The sequence below is a fragment of the Rhinolophus hipposideros genome, assembly GCF_964194185.1.
Source record: "Rhinolophus hipposideros genome assembly, chromosome: 2".
Taxonomy (NCBI): domain Eukaryota; kingdom Metazoa; phylum Chordata; class Mammalia; order Chiroptera; family Rhinolophidae; genus Rhinolophus; species Rhinolophus hipposideros.
In genome coordinates this window covers 16,581,849-16,599,166 of record NC_138048.1, presented here as the reverse complement: position 1 = coordinate 16,599,166, position 17,318 = coordinate 16,581,849, and positions in this window count along the sequence as shown.

Sequence of the window (17,318 nt, the reverse complement as noted above, 5' to 3'; positions counted from 1 at the left end):
CGCCATATTTCCTGTGTTGAGCCCGCCCCCCATAGGCCAAATCTGAATCTGATTGGCCTGGTGAGCTGTGCTGTTCTGCCCTGCTGACTCACTGGGACTCCCCTACCTCCAACTCGTGCATAGCCGGAGGCACTTTTTCCATGAGCAGCCAGCTCCACTTGCATTGTACTCTTTCTTGGAAAACTATCAGAAGACATGGGCCCCAGGCAGGCAGCTACTGGCCTCAGTGTGCTCTGAGAGTTTTGCTGAGTAGCTCCAGGCTCAGCACTGGCACCAAACCAGAGTCTACATTAACATGGTGACCACAACTCTTCCCACTCTAGTGACGCCTGGAGACCCTGCCTCATCCAACTTATGCACTGCACAAGGCTTTATCAGTGGCTCAATCTTAATGGAAATGGCAGGTAACAGCAGACCTCCAGGTGTCCTGGCTTTTTACAGATTACCACAGGCCTGGTACTGGTGGCAGCCATCTTCGGTTAGCAGCATGGCCTCTCCCACGTACCTCTAGCTTTATCACAGTCAACAAACAATTGTGGATCACTTTGTAGCTTTTACCATGTAGCCCCACCACACCCCCCACAGTCACAGGCAGTGTCTGACCTAGGACTGCACCAGAGCCCCTTTCAAGAGGTCCCAGAACAAACATACTTAGAGGTTTGCTTCAGACCACAGCAGAGCACCAACCAACTAGTCCAACAAGTGGCACAGATAAAGTGTGGTCTCAACAGGCATCAGAGACTACTGGGTCGAATCCCATTCAGTATGGTAAGCCTCCCACACAGCACCCATAAGCTGTGGATGTGGCCAAACCCCAAAGACAGTCAGCCTAAGGGTCAATCCCACCCACTGACATGCCAACAGCAATCAAGGCTCAACTATAACAGGAAGGCAGACAGAATCCACACAAGGGATATTCCCGGAGTACCCAGGTCAGGTGACCATGAAGACTGCGCCACTGTTGAGTCTGTAGTAAGTGCCATTGTGCCACTTACTACATAAGGCCACTCGGCCAAGATTTGCAAACAAAGCAGATCTATCTAATACATAGAAAAAAACACAAAGCATCAGCCAAAATGAAGAAACAAAGAAATGTGTTCTAAATGAACAAAACAGGGGAAAATTCCAGAAACAAAAAAAATAAACAAAATGGAGGCAAGCAATCTACCAGAGACATAGTTCAAAACAATGGTTATAAAGATGCTCAAGAAACTTAGTGATAACTTCAACAAAGAGATAGCAAGCATAAAAAATGACACAGAAACAGTAAAAATGAACCAATCAGAAACGAAGAATACAATAAATGAAATGAAGAATGTACTGGTAGGAATCACCAGGAGACTAGATGAAGCAGAGGATCAATTTGGAAGATAAGGTAGTAGAAATCACCCAGCAGAAAGAAAACAGAATAAAAAAAAAAAAATAGGATAGTTGAAGGGACCTCTGGGACATCGAGCATAACAAAATTCGCATCATATGAGTACCAGAACAATCAGAGAGAAAGCAAGAGAGCAAGAACTTATTTGAAGAAATAATGACTGAAAACTTCCCTAAACTGGTGAAGGAAATAGATGTACAAGTCCAGGGAGCTCAAAGAGTCCCTAACAGGATGAACACAAGCAGGCCCACACCAAGACACATTACAATTAAAATGACAAATGTTAAAGACAAAGAGAGAAAATCCTAAAGTACTAAAAGAAAGGCAACTAGTTACTTACCAGGAAGCTCCCATAAGACTGTCAGCTGATTTCTCAACAGAAACTTTGCATGTCAGAAGAGATTGGCAGGGAATATTCACTATGAAGAAAAGCAAGGTCCTACACTACCCAACAGGGCTATCATTTAAAATTGAAGGACACATAAAGAGCTTCCCAGGCAAGTAAAAGCTAAAGGAGTTCATGACCACCAAACCAGAATTACAAGGAATGTTAGAGGGACTTCTTCAAAATAGAAAAAAAAAAAAAAAAAAAAAAGAAATAAAATAAAGTAAAAATGATGAATAATAAATTGCGATAGCTACATATTTATCAACAATTGCTTTCAATAGAAATGGATTAAATGTTTCAATTAAAAGACATAGTAGGATGGAATGGATAAGAAAAAAAAAATTCATATCTGCCTACAAGAGACTCTCTTCAGATTGAAAGATGTACACATACTGAAAGCAAAGGGATGGAAAAAGGTATTTCATGAAAATGGAAGTGAAAAACAAGACAAAACAAAATGAGAAAAAGAGCTGGGGTAGCAGTACTTATACCAGATAAAATAGACTTTAAAACAAAAATATGAAAGAGACAATGAAGGATCCAGTAATCCCACATCTGGGTATTTAAGTAACCTAAAACACTACTTAGAGAGAAGATGTGCACCCATATGTTCATTTCAGCATTGTTTACAATGTCCAAGATATGAGACAGCCTGGGTGTCCATTGATGAATGAATGGAAAAAGAGTAGGTGGTACATATATACAATGGAATATTGTTCAACATGGAAGGGGACAGGTTCCCGCCATCTGTGGCAGCCTGGATGGACCTGGAGGGTGTTGTGCTGAATAAAATATATCAGACAGAGAAACACAGATGTGATGTGATTTCATTTATATGTGGAATCTAAAAAAAAAATTAACAAACAAAACAGAAACAAACTCATAGATGCAGAAAACATTTTGATGGTTGCCAGATAGGAGAGGGTTGGGGGTGTGTGTAAAAGAAGGGGAAGGGATTAAGAAGTACAAACAGTTGTTATAAGGTAGTTATGAGAATATAGGGTATAGTATAAGGAATTTAGTCAACAATATTGTAATAACTATGCATGGTGCCAGATGGGTACTAGATTTGTTGGGGTGATAGATGAGAGGGGGTTGGGGGACAGAGTGAAAATAGAGAAGGGATTAAGAAGTACATTGGTAGTTACAAAATAGGCATGGGTATGTAAAGAAAAGCATAGAGAATTTAATCAATCATATGGTAATATCTATGTATAGTGCTAGGTGGGTACTAGACTAGTGAGGGGAATCAATTCTTAAATTATATAAATGTCTAACCGCTATGCTGTACACCTGAAATTAATATAAAATAATATTGAAAGCCAACTGTAATTTATAAATTTTAAAATGGGGGAAGGAGAAGGGATACAAGAGGATCAAATTTCCAGATGTAAAACAAATAAGTCATGGGGAAGTAATGTACAATATAGGGAATGTAATCAAATAATATTGTGATAGCACGGTATGGTGTCACATGGTTGCTGGACTTATCATAGTGGACTTATATAAATGTTGAATAAAGAGCTTCCCAGGCACACGTGAAACTAGTGTACACCTGAAACTAGTATAATATTGTATGTAAGCTATATTTTTAATACAATTCTTAAAATAAAATAAAATAAAATAAAACCAAAGCAATTTGATTTTATTGTTAGTTTAACCTAATGGTTTATGACTTTGTTAAGCAAAACAAAACAGATATTGTATAAGTGAAGAAAAAAAGACACCAAAATATTTGTTCACTATATCCAATGAGATGTCAAAAAAATACAAACAAATTATGATTTATTGTTATATAGTTACATATACATATACATATTTATAAACCTCTTAGTATTATCTTGGTGATTATTATATAATAAAGAGAGATTCGCTAAAAGCAAAATATTAGTATTTTTTCAGGTGCTCAGCTTAATATAACAGAGAAATTTACAATTTACATAAAATATATACAAATGTCTGATAATAAAACTGTTATAGCATTCTATCTGAAAAAATACTCATTCTCAGGCAATGAAGATGATAACATGTCATTATATTTTGCATTAGCAAAATTTTATGACAGCAATTTCTTTCTAGTTCTCTTATTCTTAATGAAAATGTAAAGGCATCACATTTAGAAACCAATTTCATTGCCATTATGAATAAAAGAATAAAGAATGACTGAATTTCTGTAAAAACACAAAGCTGTAATGTGGACACCTTTTTAATCTCTGCTGAACGAAATAAAGCACTCATTACATTGCATAAACTAATTATAATCACCATAATCCACAGAATTTCAATGAAATCACAGTGAACTTTGTGAAAAATAATAGCTCCAGACCACCCTGTAATTACGTTAGCAGCACTTTTTCGCCCTTAAAAATGTCATAGAAAATAAATGATGTTAATATTTATCCTATGAACAACAGTTTCATAGTCCACATGGTGAGTTAAACCACTAATGGCTGATCAAAAGTGATGTAACAGCAATGTCAATGAAATATGACCAAAAAAAAAAGTTGTGGACTCATAAAATACAATCTAATATAGACAACAAGTAACAGGTCCCAAAGAAATTATTTAAATGAAAAGGTGCTGCTGTTTTTTTTAAGACATTATGTATAATAATTATATTTAGAGAGTTATAGAAATACCCACAATCATATCCATGAACAGTCTGAATGGAAAGTTTCATTCTATAAATAAAAGTTTGCATATATCTGTACCTTTTATGCTAATTTTTGCTTTATGGGGTGTATATTTTCTTTTCCAATTATATAAAAATCTATATTCTATATTTTTATAAAAATTTAATCAGATTAAATATCTTTATTACATGTCACTTGTTTTAGAAGCTGTTAATTTTACATACATATCTCATGAGTACTCTAAATATTTATTATAATCATATTATGCTTATAATAACTCAAAGTATTTAGAAAATAAAAAATGATTTTTCTACTATTAAAATGTTTAACAAATATATATGTATAATCACATACTTGAATTCTAAAATAGCATAAACACACATACACATACACACACATATAAATCATATGTGTATGTGTTTATATATATAAATTTGTAGACAGATATATATGTAAATATGTAGATAGATAGATAATATATAGATACACACACATACAAGTTTCATCAGAAATTTAAACTACATCAGCAAAGATGACAAAAATTCTTTGTCTTGAGGCCCAGCCCACTCTGATTAATTGGTAGTATCTTCTTGGATTATCATATTGAGAAGGATAATGTTGTATACAGGTTTTGCAACAAAGATCATTAAGAAAGGGCAAAATGAGCCCACATTATACCTTTGTCCACTTTTCTACTCAGCACAACTAAAGACTTGGACTTATAGAGTCATCTCAGAAAAAAAAAAAAAAAAAAAAAAAAAAAAAAACTAAGTCATTCATGGCCAGATACCAAGGAAAAATTATTTTCCCCATCTTCTGCACACTTACAGTATTTTATACACATTGTAGACTCATTATACAGACATCACAACTTTTTATTATTTTGAAAGTCATTCTTCTCTAGCTTCTCTAGTCATTCCCTAGAATGACTAGAGAAGTCATTCTTCTCTAGTCATTCTTCTCTAGCTGAGTATGACTTTCTTTATGACATTATTTCTAATAGTACATGCTCAATAAATGTTCATTTCGTAAATAAATGGATGAACAGGTGGTGTCCTTCTGAGGTTTAAACATTCATATTTTCTTTGTGGAAGCAACCCAAAGCAACTATTGAAGATATAGTTCAATCCTAAATCTAAATACATAACCCAAGTGTTAAGCCCAATTGGCATGATATACGTTTCTTATTCTAATGAACTGTATAAGTTAATTCATCAGAAAAGATCTCTGCTCTGCCAAAGAAACTCTTTCATTTAATCTTATCATGTGGTTTGAAATAGATTTTTCTTTTCCTGAGTGAGTTCAGCTTGATTTTTCCTGAGTGCAACCAAATTTGAGAGGATAGCAGAGATGGAGATGTCAAAGAGAAGAATGCAGCCATGAGCTTCTACACAATAATTATTCACTCAGAAGGCTATTAAGTACTAGACATTATTGGAAAAATAACCTTTTAATGCCATATGAAATGAAAATGGCACAAAACCCTGAAATCAATACGTTTTCAAATTATTTAAAATACCTATTTTAACATAAAATTTGCCAAGTACATTTATTAATGGCCATTGATTGTAAAAGTTTCTATACTTTTTATTTATTCACTTGTTTATTTATTTACACAGCATATTATGTGCTCTTTCTAAGTGCTGTTAACTCTTCATAACACCAAAGATTCAAAGAAAACTAATGCAGAAAATCGTCTATGGTGGCCATTTGACTCAGCTTGCTAGTTGTTATGGAGAATATGTAAGTATGGATTTAAATTATCCAAGAATAACATTGGGTTCAAAGAATGAAATAAGCTGACAAAACTAAATATATACAGTTTAGAAGCTGGATAGCAAAATTCTTCTCTATACTGAAAATACTGCAAACTATTTTTATGAGAAAACAGTTCTGCAATTTCAAAAGAAAAAAAATATATCTATTAAAGGTCACTGAATTCTCATTAGTAAATTCTAATTAATATTAATAAGAATGATGACACATCAGAATATCACCCCCCCGCCCCCATTTTCTCATTTAAAAATATCTATGTACGAGGTCAGGCAATTAAGTTTGTGAACTTGTTGCAACAACGTTGCTAACCTTTTTTGATATCAGAGGGATTATTCATTATGAATTTGTACCAATTGGACAAACAGTTAACCAAGTTTACCATTTGGAAGTGCTGAAAAGGCTGCATAAAAAAGTTAGATGACCTGAATTTTTTACCAACAATTCATGGCTCTTGCATCACGACAATACACCAGCTCACACGGCACTGTCTGTGAGGGAGTTTTTAGCCAGTAAACAAATAACTATATAGGAAGACCCTCCCTACTTACCTGATCTGGCCCCCAGTAACTTCTTTCTTTACCTGAAGACAAAGGAAATATTGAAGGAAAGATATTTTGATAACATTCAGGACATCAAAGGTAATATGATGACAGCTCTGATGGCCATTCTAGAAAAAGAGTTCCAAAATTGTTGTGGGAATGCAGACTGGTGCGGCCGTTATGGAAGGCAGTGTGGAGGTTCCCCAAAAAATTATGAATAGAATTACCATGTGATCCAGCAATTCCTCTCCTGGGTATCTAGCCAAAAAATCTGAAAACATTTATACATAAAGACATGTGTTCTCCAATGTTCTTTGCAGCTTTGTTTACGGTGGCCAAGACATGGAAACAACCAAAATGTCCTTCGATGGATGAATGGATAAAGAAGTTGTGGTATATATATGCAATGGAATACTATTCGGCGGTAAGAAAAGATGATATAGGAACATTTGTGACAACATGGATGGATCTTGAGAGTATGATGCTAAGCGAAATAAGTCAGACAGAAAAAGCAGAGAACCCTATGATTTCACTGATATGTGGTATGTAAACCAAAAACAACAAAAGAAAAAGACAGACAAATGAGAAACAAAAGCTCATAGATACAGACAATAGTTTAGTGGTTACCAGAGGGTAAGGGGGGTGTGGGGAGGGAGATGAGGGTAAGGGGGATCAAATATATGGTGATGGAAGGAGAACTGACTCTGGGTAGTGAACACACAATGGGATTTATAGATGATGTAATACAGAATTGTACACCTGAAATCTATGTAATTTCACTAACAATTGTCACCCCAATAAATTAAAAAAAAAATGTTCTGAAGTGTAAATTAGGCACTAGCATTGGTGCATAACTTCCCAAAGGAAGAACTTCGAAGGTGACCAGAGTGATACTCAACAATGAGGTATGTAGCACTTTTTCTAAGATGAGTTCACAAACTTAATTGTTTGACCTCTTATATTTTATTTCAAGACCTGGAATATAAAAACAGACATATTATATTTAGTGTCTTTGATAAACTCATATTTTAATATTTTTTTTCTGGTATATGAAAAAATACAAGCAGATAAAATGCTTCTTTCACCCTGAGGTGTTCAGAGAAAATTTAGCTGAAAATAGAAGAGCTGTAATAAGGACAAAAAAAGGAATCCCAATAGAGAAGACAGCATGTGTAAAGTAAGGAAAAAAATAACATCATGGCACATTGGCAAATAACGCTTTCCTATACAGTAAGCATAGGTTATCCGTAGGGGTGGGGTTAACGATGAGAACTTTCTGCTTCTTGTGATACCATGAATTGAGCCCATATGGATGACTTGTGTGGCCTTAATTTTATTGTTATTATTAATTAATTAATTAATTAATTTATTTATTTATTTATTTATTTATTTTAGAGAGAGAGAAAGAAAGATGAGTGTAAAAAATCTTCTGGTGAAGGAATGCTTTGACATTCCTTGGTTTGTAGGTGTATCACCCCAATCTCTGTTTCTTTCATTACACGATTTTCTTTCCTATGAGTGTCTGCATGCCTCCAAATCTCTCTCTTTATAAGGACATCAACCATTAAATTTAAGGCTCTCTGTAATCTAGTGTGAACTCATCTTAACTTTCTTACATCTACAAAGAGTCTATTTTGAAATAAAGTTTATATTCACAGGTACCCAAAGTTAGATCATATATATATATATATATATATATATATATGGAAGGGGACAGGGGAAAATTATTAAACCCACAAGATAGGTCAAAATGATTTTTATAACATTGTATGACAAAAATCTGCATCATCGATATGTGAAGAGTCCAAATTCATTCCACTTGTGTGATGAAAGAATTGCCAAGGTGAGCGATAAGATGAAAAGTAATTTCAAACGTGTTGAATTCTCAGATCTTCTAAAAAGGCAAAAGAAAAACTAGTTTCTTTTTTAAAGAGTTTTTTAAAAAATATAGGTAACATACAATATTATATTAGTTTCAGGTGTACAGCATAGTTATTCAACATCTATATACCTAAAGAAGTGATCACTGTGATAAATCCAGCAACCATCTGACACTCTACCATACTATTAGAATATTATTGACTATATTTCAACTTTGCTATATGTTAAATATTCAAGACTTGTTTATTTATAACCTGGATATTTAAATCTGTTAGTCCCCTTCACCATTTTTCTCCCTTTTTGAATTTTTCAATTACACTTGACATACAATATGTTAGTTTCAGATGTACAACATAGTAATTAGATATTTATATTATGTATGAGGTGATCACTCTAGTAAAACTGGTATACATCTGATGCCATACAGAGTTACTAAAATATTATTGACTATATTCTATATACTACACTTTACATCCCTATGACTCTTTTGTAACTACCAATTTGTAATTCTAATCCCTCCCCATTTTTCACCCATTCCCTGAAATCGACCCCATGTGGCAAACATCAAAAGTTTTTTTGTGTTTGTTTTTTTTTTCCCTGACTGATTCTTTTTTATGTTTTCTATCTCCATTTTTTATGTTTTCAATCTTTTTGTTGAAATTCATCCTGAGATCACTGAACGTCTTTGTAACCAATGTTTTCAACTCTGTGAATGTTAGATTGCTTGTCTCCATTTGTTCAGTTCTTTTTCTAGAGCTTTATTCTCTTTTTTATTTGGAACATGTTTCTTTGTCTCCCCATTTTGGCTGTCTCTCTGTGTTTGTTTGTATGTATGAGGTAGAGCTACTGTCTGTCTGGGTCTTACTAGAGTGGCCTTATATAGTAGGTGTTCCATAATCCCAGTAGCACAGTCTTCTTGGTCACCAGTGCTAGGTGCTCCAGGTGTGTTCCTTGTGTGGGTTGTGTATGCACTCCTGTTGTAGTTGAGCCTTGATTTCTGTTTGCATGTCAATGAGAGGAACTAGGCTGATTGGTAGTGAGGACTGGCTGTGAGTAGAGTGGAAGAGCTGTGGTACAGGGGCTGACCTTGCAGAGCAAAATTTGCTTTAGCAGAGCTCTGGTGCCTGCCCAGTCTGTTCTTTGGGTGTGTCATCTTCGTCGGCAGCTAGCTGATGCTCTAGATTTGGTCTGAAGCTGGCCACTGGGCATGCCAGCTCTGGAACCTCCTGAGAAGGAGCCCACCACAGGCCAAGTTTAGCGCAGCCTGTGCATTGCCTGGAGCCACCTGGAATGAGCCACAACACAATCTGCATATGGCTGATGTCCAATGGTTCCTCCAGAGGACAAGCCATGAGTCAATGCTGTTTTTTGCTGATGCCAGGCTTATGGCTTCTCAGCCAGTGTTGAGGGACACACTGAAGCCAGATGCTGCTTGTTTGGATTTTGTGATCCTTTGAGAGATTTTTAGGAAAGTCCTCGGCATGAGCCAAGGTAGGCTGATTGTATGGAAAAGCCACTGGCAGCAGCTTTGTTTAATCCACAAGTTGGGTGAGGCAAGGTCTCAGAATCACCAGGGTGGGATGAGGGAACAGTATTAGCCAGTTTGATGGAGACTCAGATATGGATGTCACTTGCATCTGAATGCTGGAAGGAGGAAGTTCTCAACAAAGAAACGATGGCTTCCATCAACTTCTCTGTCTGGGAGAAAGTTGCCCCTCCAGCCCTCACCCTGCACCCCAGACAACTCAGTTCTTCCCTATATGTCCACAGTTCCTTTTGAGCTGCTGCCCTAGTGTTGGAGCTCAGAGTGAGTGAGTCCATCAGCAAGTAAATTGGTGCATGGTCTTTAAGTGGAGCACCTGGGACTCCAGTAGCCCTTTGTCTCACTCAGCCACAATTTCCACTTGTTTTCACATCCAGAAGTTATTGGGACTTCTCTCTCTGTCACTGGAACCCTGTGCTGGGGAGCCTGGTGTGAGACTGGATCCTCTTGCTCCTCTGGGGGAGGTGGGGAGGATCTCCACAGCTGAGATATCCCTCTCTCTCGATATTTAATAAGTTTGGGACCAGCCTGTTCTGTCCTATGTCTCTGCCCTTTCAACCAGACTCAAGGGGGCTTCTTCTGTATGTCCTTAGTTGTAGGGCTTCAGTTCCGCTAGACTTCGGGTGATTCTCAGTAATGATTGTTTTGTAGTTTAGTTGTAATTTTTATGTGGTCATGAAAAGATACAAGCACAGTGTTTACCTATTTTGCCATTTTGACTGGAAATCCATAAAAAGCTATTTTTTAAGGGCCCAATTGATATAACCCAATATGAGACTACTATAGAAAAACAAAATCAAGCAAAACACAAGCAGTTATTAGAAATCATATCATGAAATGAGCCACCATTAGGTAAAGCCAGCTGACACAATGAACAAACAGAATGCAAGATAATTATATTTAGATTCAGCCCATCTCTGCATTTCTGCAGCTCCTCAAGGTCCAGTTATATTATGGACCCTGGTGGCTAACTCAAGCAAGCACATTAGTATATCTACTCACCGTTCCAATCCCCTTTTGATCCTGGAATAGGGTTCTTTTTATGGACATCAACAAATCCTACTTTAATGTACCCATCAAATACTGGTTAGTGATTTCCTTAGGATAATACACCATATGGTCTTTCCTTTATTAGGCCAGCTTTTTATTGCCTTCCTTCCTGACTATATGGCCAGGCTATTGGCCACTCACTGTTAATGGCTTAGTAAAAACTCAAGCATAGGGACAACAGCATGCAATATTAGCCCACCAAACTGATCTGTGGTAGCCTTCCAACCAGGATGCTATCCATTCACCTTCAAATTGCCATCCATAAACTAAGCAGATCTTTCTTGGTTAATCAAGAGTTGTTTATAGATTACTACCCAAATGGGATTAGGACTAGGGAGATCTTTAGGTGGTTCCAAAATTGGTCCTAGGTGAAAAGAGTTGAAAAAAGTTTACCTGTTTCTCAATCCATTGAGTATATTTTCACATTCCCCCATGTGTAGCATGTTCCTGCACAAACTATTTCCATATTATTGTGGAACACTTCTGAACACTGTCCTTCCCATTTGGCTGTTTCTCTGAAATCACACCCCTATCCAAGACATTTTAGGTATTTTACGTTTCAAGACCATTTTATGCCATTCTCTCATAGGGGCAGTTTCAATAAATGTCTGATAGCAAACTAGAAATTTCCTTCAAAGGAAAATTCTCTGAAGCAAATCCGAGCAGTTATTGTTAGTGCTCACGGGCTTTTGCCATAAGCGTCTGTTTCAATAAGTACTCCAACACTTCTTCAAAGTAGTTTCATCAATAAGAATTAACCATATGCCCAGATATTAATTATTTATCCCCCAATCCAAACTAACCAATTAGATGCTGATATTCCAACACATTTTGTCTAACTGACACTTTTTAATTAATAAGCTGTGTGCTCGGGATCAGGATGTTAACATATTTGGGAGTTATTATTCAGCTTACCACATATAGCTATTGATTTACACATTTATTTGCAAAACATGTCTATATAAATATATTTTATATGTCAATAAAATATGAATATTAATAAAATATTTATTTATTCATTAAACACTTATTAAATATCCATGATAAGGATTATATGTACATATTTTTCAGGTAACACCATCATATTTTTTCTATGTATTCTCCAAATGTACATGTAAATTAAAAAAAAAAAAATAGATAACTTGATAGTGATTTAATACAAGAAAAAAAATGACTTTTGGAATTGTTTCTATGAGAGTGTGCCATTCCTTAAATTAGTATTTAGAATTAATTTGTCTTTATGATATCAGAAGGCTTAATAATATTTTTATTAAAACTATACACATCATAAAATTTAATCTTTAATTTAAATTAATTTAACTTAATACTGAAAAGTGTGTGAGTAGCATAGAAACTGTCTTCCCTTTTTTCCCCAATTGCCATCTAAATTAAGGAAAAAAATGATCACTTTATTTTTCCTAAAGTGGTGCTTAATTCTTGCCACCTTCTTTTCACCTTTCCAGTAAGTTCAGACTCTTCATATCTAGTAAAATAAAGCAAAATGCCAAAGTACTGTAATAAACATTCTGCCGGAAAGCAAGTATTTTATAACTCAGCAGTGGATAATAGTTAATGAAATTGATAAGATAGGAACATATCAAATAATATTTTACTATCATAACCCCACTATGTACTTCTTTAGTATCATTTAATAAATCAGCATGATCAAACTTGCCAATAACATGTTTAAAAGGAACAGACTTGTCCTTATTTATATTAACATTTCACCTAGGATTTAGATGCATTGATAATTATGTATTTTTTTAGGTTCTATTGATATGAATTATAAAACCAAGAAATTTTATAAATGCTAAACGTTTGCCAGTAAGAGAAAAGTCTTTTGTAATAATATAATAGAAACAATAGTCATTATTATAATCTAAATCATTTTTATTAGCAAAATACAACTACTACTAAACAACTGAAAGCATTATTTTAAATTATTTTTCTTAAATCTATAATTAAATATTAAAGAAATACTGTGTGTATTAGGTTCAAAATAAGCAAATAAACCTATACAATTCCTATAGCTTTGATTTATGACTTATATTTTATCTAGCTATAATTTACCTAAAATATAATGATTAAAAAGTGCTCTTTGGATAGCATCTGTTACCAATCAACTTGACTACTCAGATAAAATCCTAATAGTGGTTTTTGACTTGGTAGTTATCATTGTAGCATTATTTGATCAGATAAACATAAAAACAGAACAAAAAACGCGATAATTTTACTTTAAATAAGTACTATTTTTATAATGGAATTTTATCATACTCTTTAGGAGCAAAACATCCCTCTTGCCTCTAAATTGTTAGAAATCATCTTTTGAAAGGCAAAATATCATGGGGGTTAAAATGACCTGGGTTTGAATCATGATTCCACTTATGTGATTTTGCACAGATCCATCAGTTTTCTCACATAAATTTAGAATAATAATACATACCTCCTAGTGTTGTTGTGAGGAATAAATGAATTAACAAAGTGCATAAACGATGCCTACTATGTGATAAGTGCCCATGTACGTGATAATTGTTTTTATTATTAGTGATAGTAAGAATTGATTTCATGCGGCTGATACAATCTAGAACCAAAATTGATAAAGATAGAGCAAAAATTCAAAGTTCTACTATCAAAATGGTAGCATGAGGTGAGCCTCTGGAAATCTCCCCAGGAATTCACAATGAATTGAACAGCTATAACTCCACAAAGGACTCCTTGCACAGCAGACAGGCAAGACGAAGAGGCTCACTACTGAATTCACTTAAAGTTGAACAAATCGAGCGAGCAGGGGAGGAGGGAAGGGAGAAGTGCAGAGACGGAGACTCACGGGCATAGGACACAAACCTAGCTCAGTGCTACAAGCTCGCTGCAACCTGGAACTACTACAGCTGTGGGAGAGGGAATAACTTGGACTGCTAAGGCTCCGTTTATGGCCCATAGGGCTGAGGGAAACAGCATGAAACATGGCTGAACACAACGCTCATGACAGAGACCTCAGAGCAAAGACTGGGGAAAGAAGGCTGAAAATGGTGGTTTAAGCCCTCACTGCCGAGCAGAGAATGGAAGCTGTAGGCACTGAGACTAGCCGCCCCCTCCTGCCCAGTGCTAGAAGTGGAACAATAGCAATGTCAGATCAAAAGAACAGAATACTTGCAGTTCTGAGATCTGTGGTCTGCAGACAGAGATTTGCAGCCCAACTGGTTCTGGCAAAGAGGAGGGAGCTGTGGAAGCAGGACTGGCTGGGGTGGTGGTTGCCTCCACTGCTCTGGGCCACCTCTCACAACTCACCCCACCCCTGACCCCACCTATCTGGGCAGAACGCTGCAAGAACAAACAGAACTGCTGAAACACATGGGCTCTAAATCTGGTGCAAGAAGAGCTTTGGAACTTTGAAAGCTCTCCGCATCCCCACACCACAGGGATGTGGCGCCCTATGACCTAGGTGAACTGTTAACAGAGAAGAAACCTGAGTTCCATGGAATTCCCCCATTGTATGAGAAGCTGGAATAGTACAAAGAAAATATAACGCTACAGTGTGGGAGAGAAAAAAGGTTGCAGTTGGAGACAAAATAAAACATTCTACCAACACAGAATGTTGTTGGCAACAAGAGAGCTCAGAAAGAAAGTGAAAAGACTCCAGAAAATAAACTTAAAGATATGGAAATATGTGACTTAAATGATAGATAATTCAAGATTGCAGTTATGAAAAAAGCTCAATGAGATGCAAGGAAACACAGAAAGAGAGTTTAATAAACTCAGAAACACAATCAAAGAACAACATGGACATTTTACCACAGAGATTGAAATTAAAAAAAAAAAAACTAAATACAATTTCTGGAGATTGAGAACTCAATAGAAGAAATTAAAAATGAAATAGCTAGCTTAGGTAGAAGAGTTGACCAGATGGAGGAAAGAATCAGTGACATTGAAGATAGAAACCTGGAAATGACACAGATGGAAGAAGAAAGAGATTTGATACTTAAAAGAAATAAAAGAACTCTACAAGAAATTGCTCACTCTATCATAAAGAACAATATAAGGATAATAGGCATATCAGAAAGAGAAGAAAGAGAGAAGGGGACAAAGAGTATATTCAAACAAATAGTCAATGAGAACTTCTTAAATTGTGGAAAGAACTGGATCCTCGAATCCAAGAAGCAAATAGAACACCTAATTACATCAATTCCAACAGGCCTTCTCCAAGGCACATTGTACTGAAGCTGTCTAAAATCAATGACAAAGAAAGAATTCTTAAGGCAGCCAGGGAAAAGAAGATGGTCACCTACAAAGGAAAGCTCATTAGATCATCATCAGATTTCTCAGCAGAAACTCTACAAGCCAGGAGGGAGTGGAACCAAATATTCAAACTATTGAAATAGAGAAATTATGAGCCAAGAATAATATACCCAGCAAAGATATCCTTTAGATATGAAGGAGGAATAAAGACCTTTCAAAACGTACAGAAGCTGAAGGAATTTTCTAATACATGACCTGCACTACAAGAAATACTAAAGGAGGCTATTCGACCACCATCAACAGGGACAATTTGTGGCAACCAAAACATAAAAAGGGGCAGAGTAAAAGCCTGAACCAGAATATGGGAATGGAAAAACTAAGCATGCTGAAGAAAATGGAATACTCTAAATATCAAAGTTTCTTTTACATAAACTTAAGGGTAAACACTCAAAAAAAAAATCCAGATCTGAAATACATACTGTAATAAAAGAAGAAACAGAGGGAAACATCAAAGAATATCCAAAACAGAAACAATAAACAACAACAAAAAGGCAAAGAAACAATGGAGACACAATCTTACCAGAAAACTAAACATAGAATGATAGAAAATACTCACATATCAATAATCACCCTAAATGTAAATGGACTGAAATCACCAATAAAAAGGAACAGAGAAGCAGATTGGATCAAAAAACTACAACCAACCATATGCTGTCTCCAAGAGACACATCTCAGCTACAAGGACAAGCATAGATTCAAAGTAAAAGGGGGGAACTTGACACTCCAAGCAAATGGTATCCAAAGAAAATCAGTTGTAGCCATACTGATATCAAATGAAACAGACTTCAAGGTGAAAAAGGTAACAAGAGACAAATATGGACATTTCATAATGGTAAAGGGGACTACACAACAAGAAGACATAACAGTCATCAATATTTATGCCCCCAATCAGGAAGCACCAAAATATACCAAGCAACTACTAATAGAACTAAAGGGAGAAATTGACCAAAACACAATTATACTAGGGAACTTAAATACATCACTGACAGCTATGGATAGATCATTCAAACAGAATATAAATAATGAAATAGCAGTCTTCAATGACACACTAGATTAAATGGAAATAATTGATATTTATAGAGCACTTCATCCTAAAACATCAGACTATACATTTTTTTCTAGTATACATGGAACATTCTCAAGGATAGACCATATGTTGGGACATAAAACTAACCGCAGCAAATTTAAGAAAATTGAAATCATGCCAAGCATATTCTCTGATCAAAAAGCTTTGAAATTGGATATCAACTGCAAAAACAAAGCAGGAAAAATCACAAATACATGGAGATTAAACAACATACTTTTAAAGAACGACTGGGTCAAAGAAGAAATTAGAGGAGAGATCAAAAGATACATAAAAACAAAAGACAATAAAAATACATCCTGCAAATTTTTTGGGATGCAGCGAAAGCAGTTTTAAGAGGGAAATTTATATCATTACAGGCCTATATCAAGAAAAAAGAAAAATCCCAAATAAATAACCTCATGTTATACCTTAAAGAACTAGAAAAAGAAGAACAAATAAAATCCAAGTTCAGCAGAAGAAAGGAAATAATAAAAATCAGAGCAGAACTAAACGAAATATAGAACAAAACAACAACAGAAAAAATTAATCTGACAAAGACCTCATTCTTTGAATAGATTAACAAGATTGACAAAACCTTTGCTAGGCTCACTAAGGTAAAAAGAGAGAAGACACTAATAAAATCAGAAAAGAAAAAGGGGAAGTTATCACGGACACCACAGAAATAAAAAGGATCATCCAAGAATATTATGAAGGACTATATGCCACCAAATTCAATAACCTAGAAGAAATGGACAAGTTCTTAGAAAC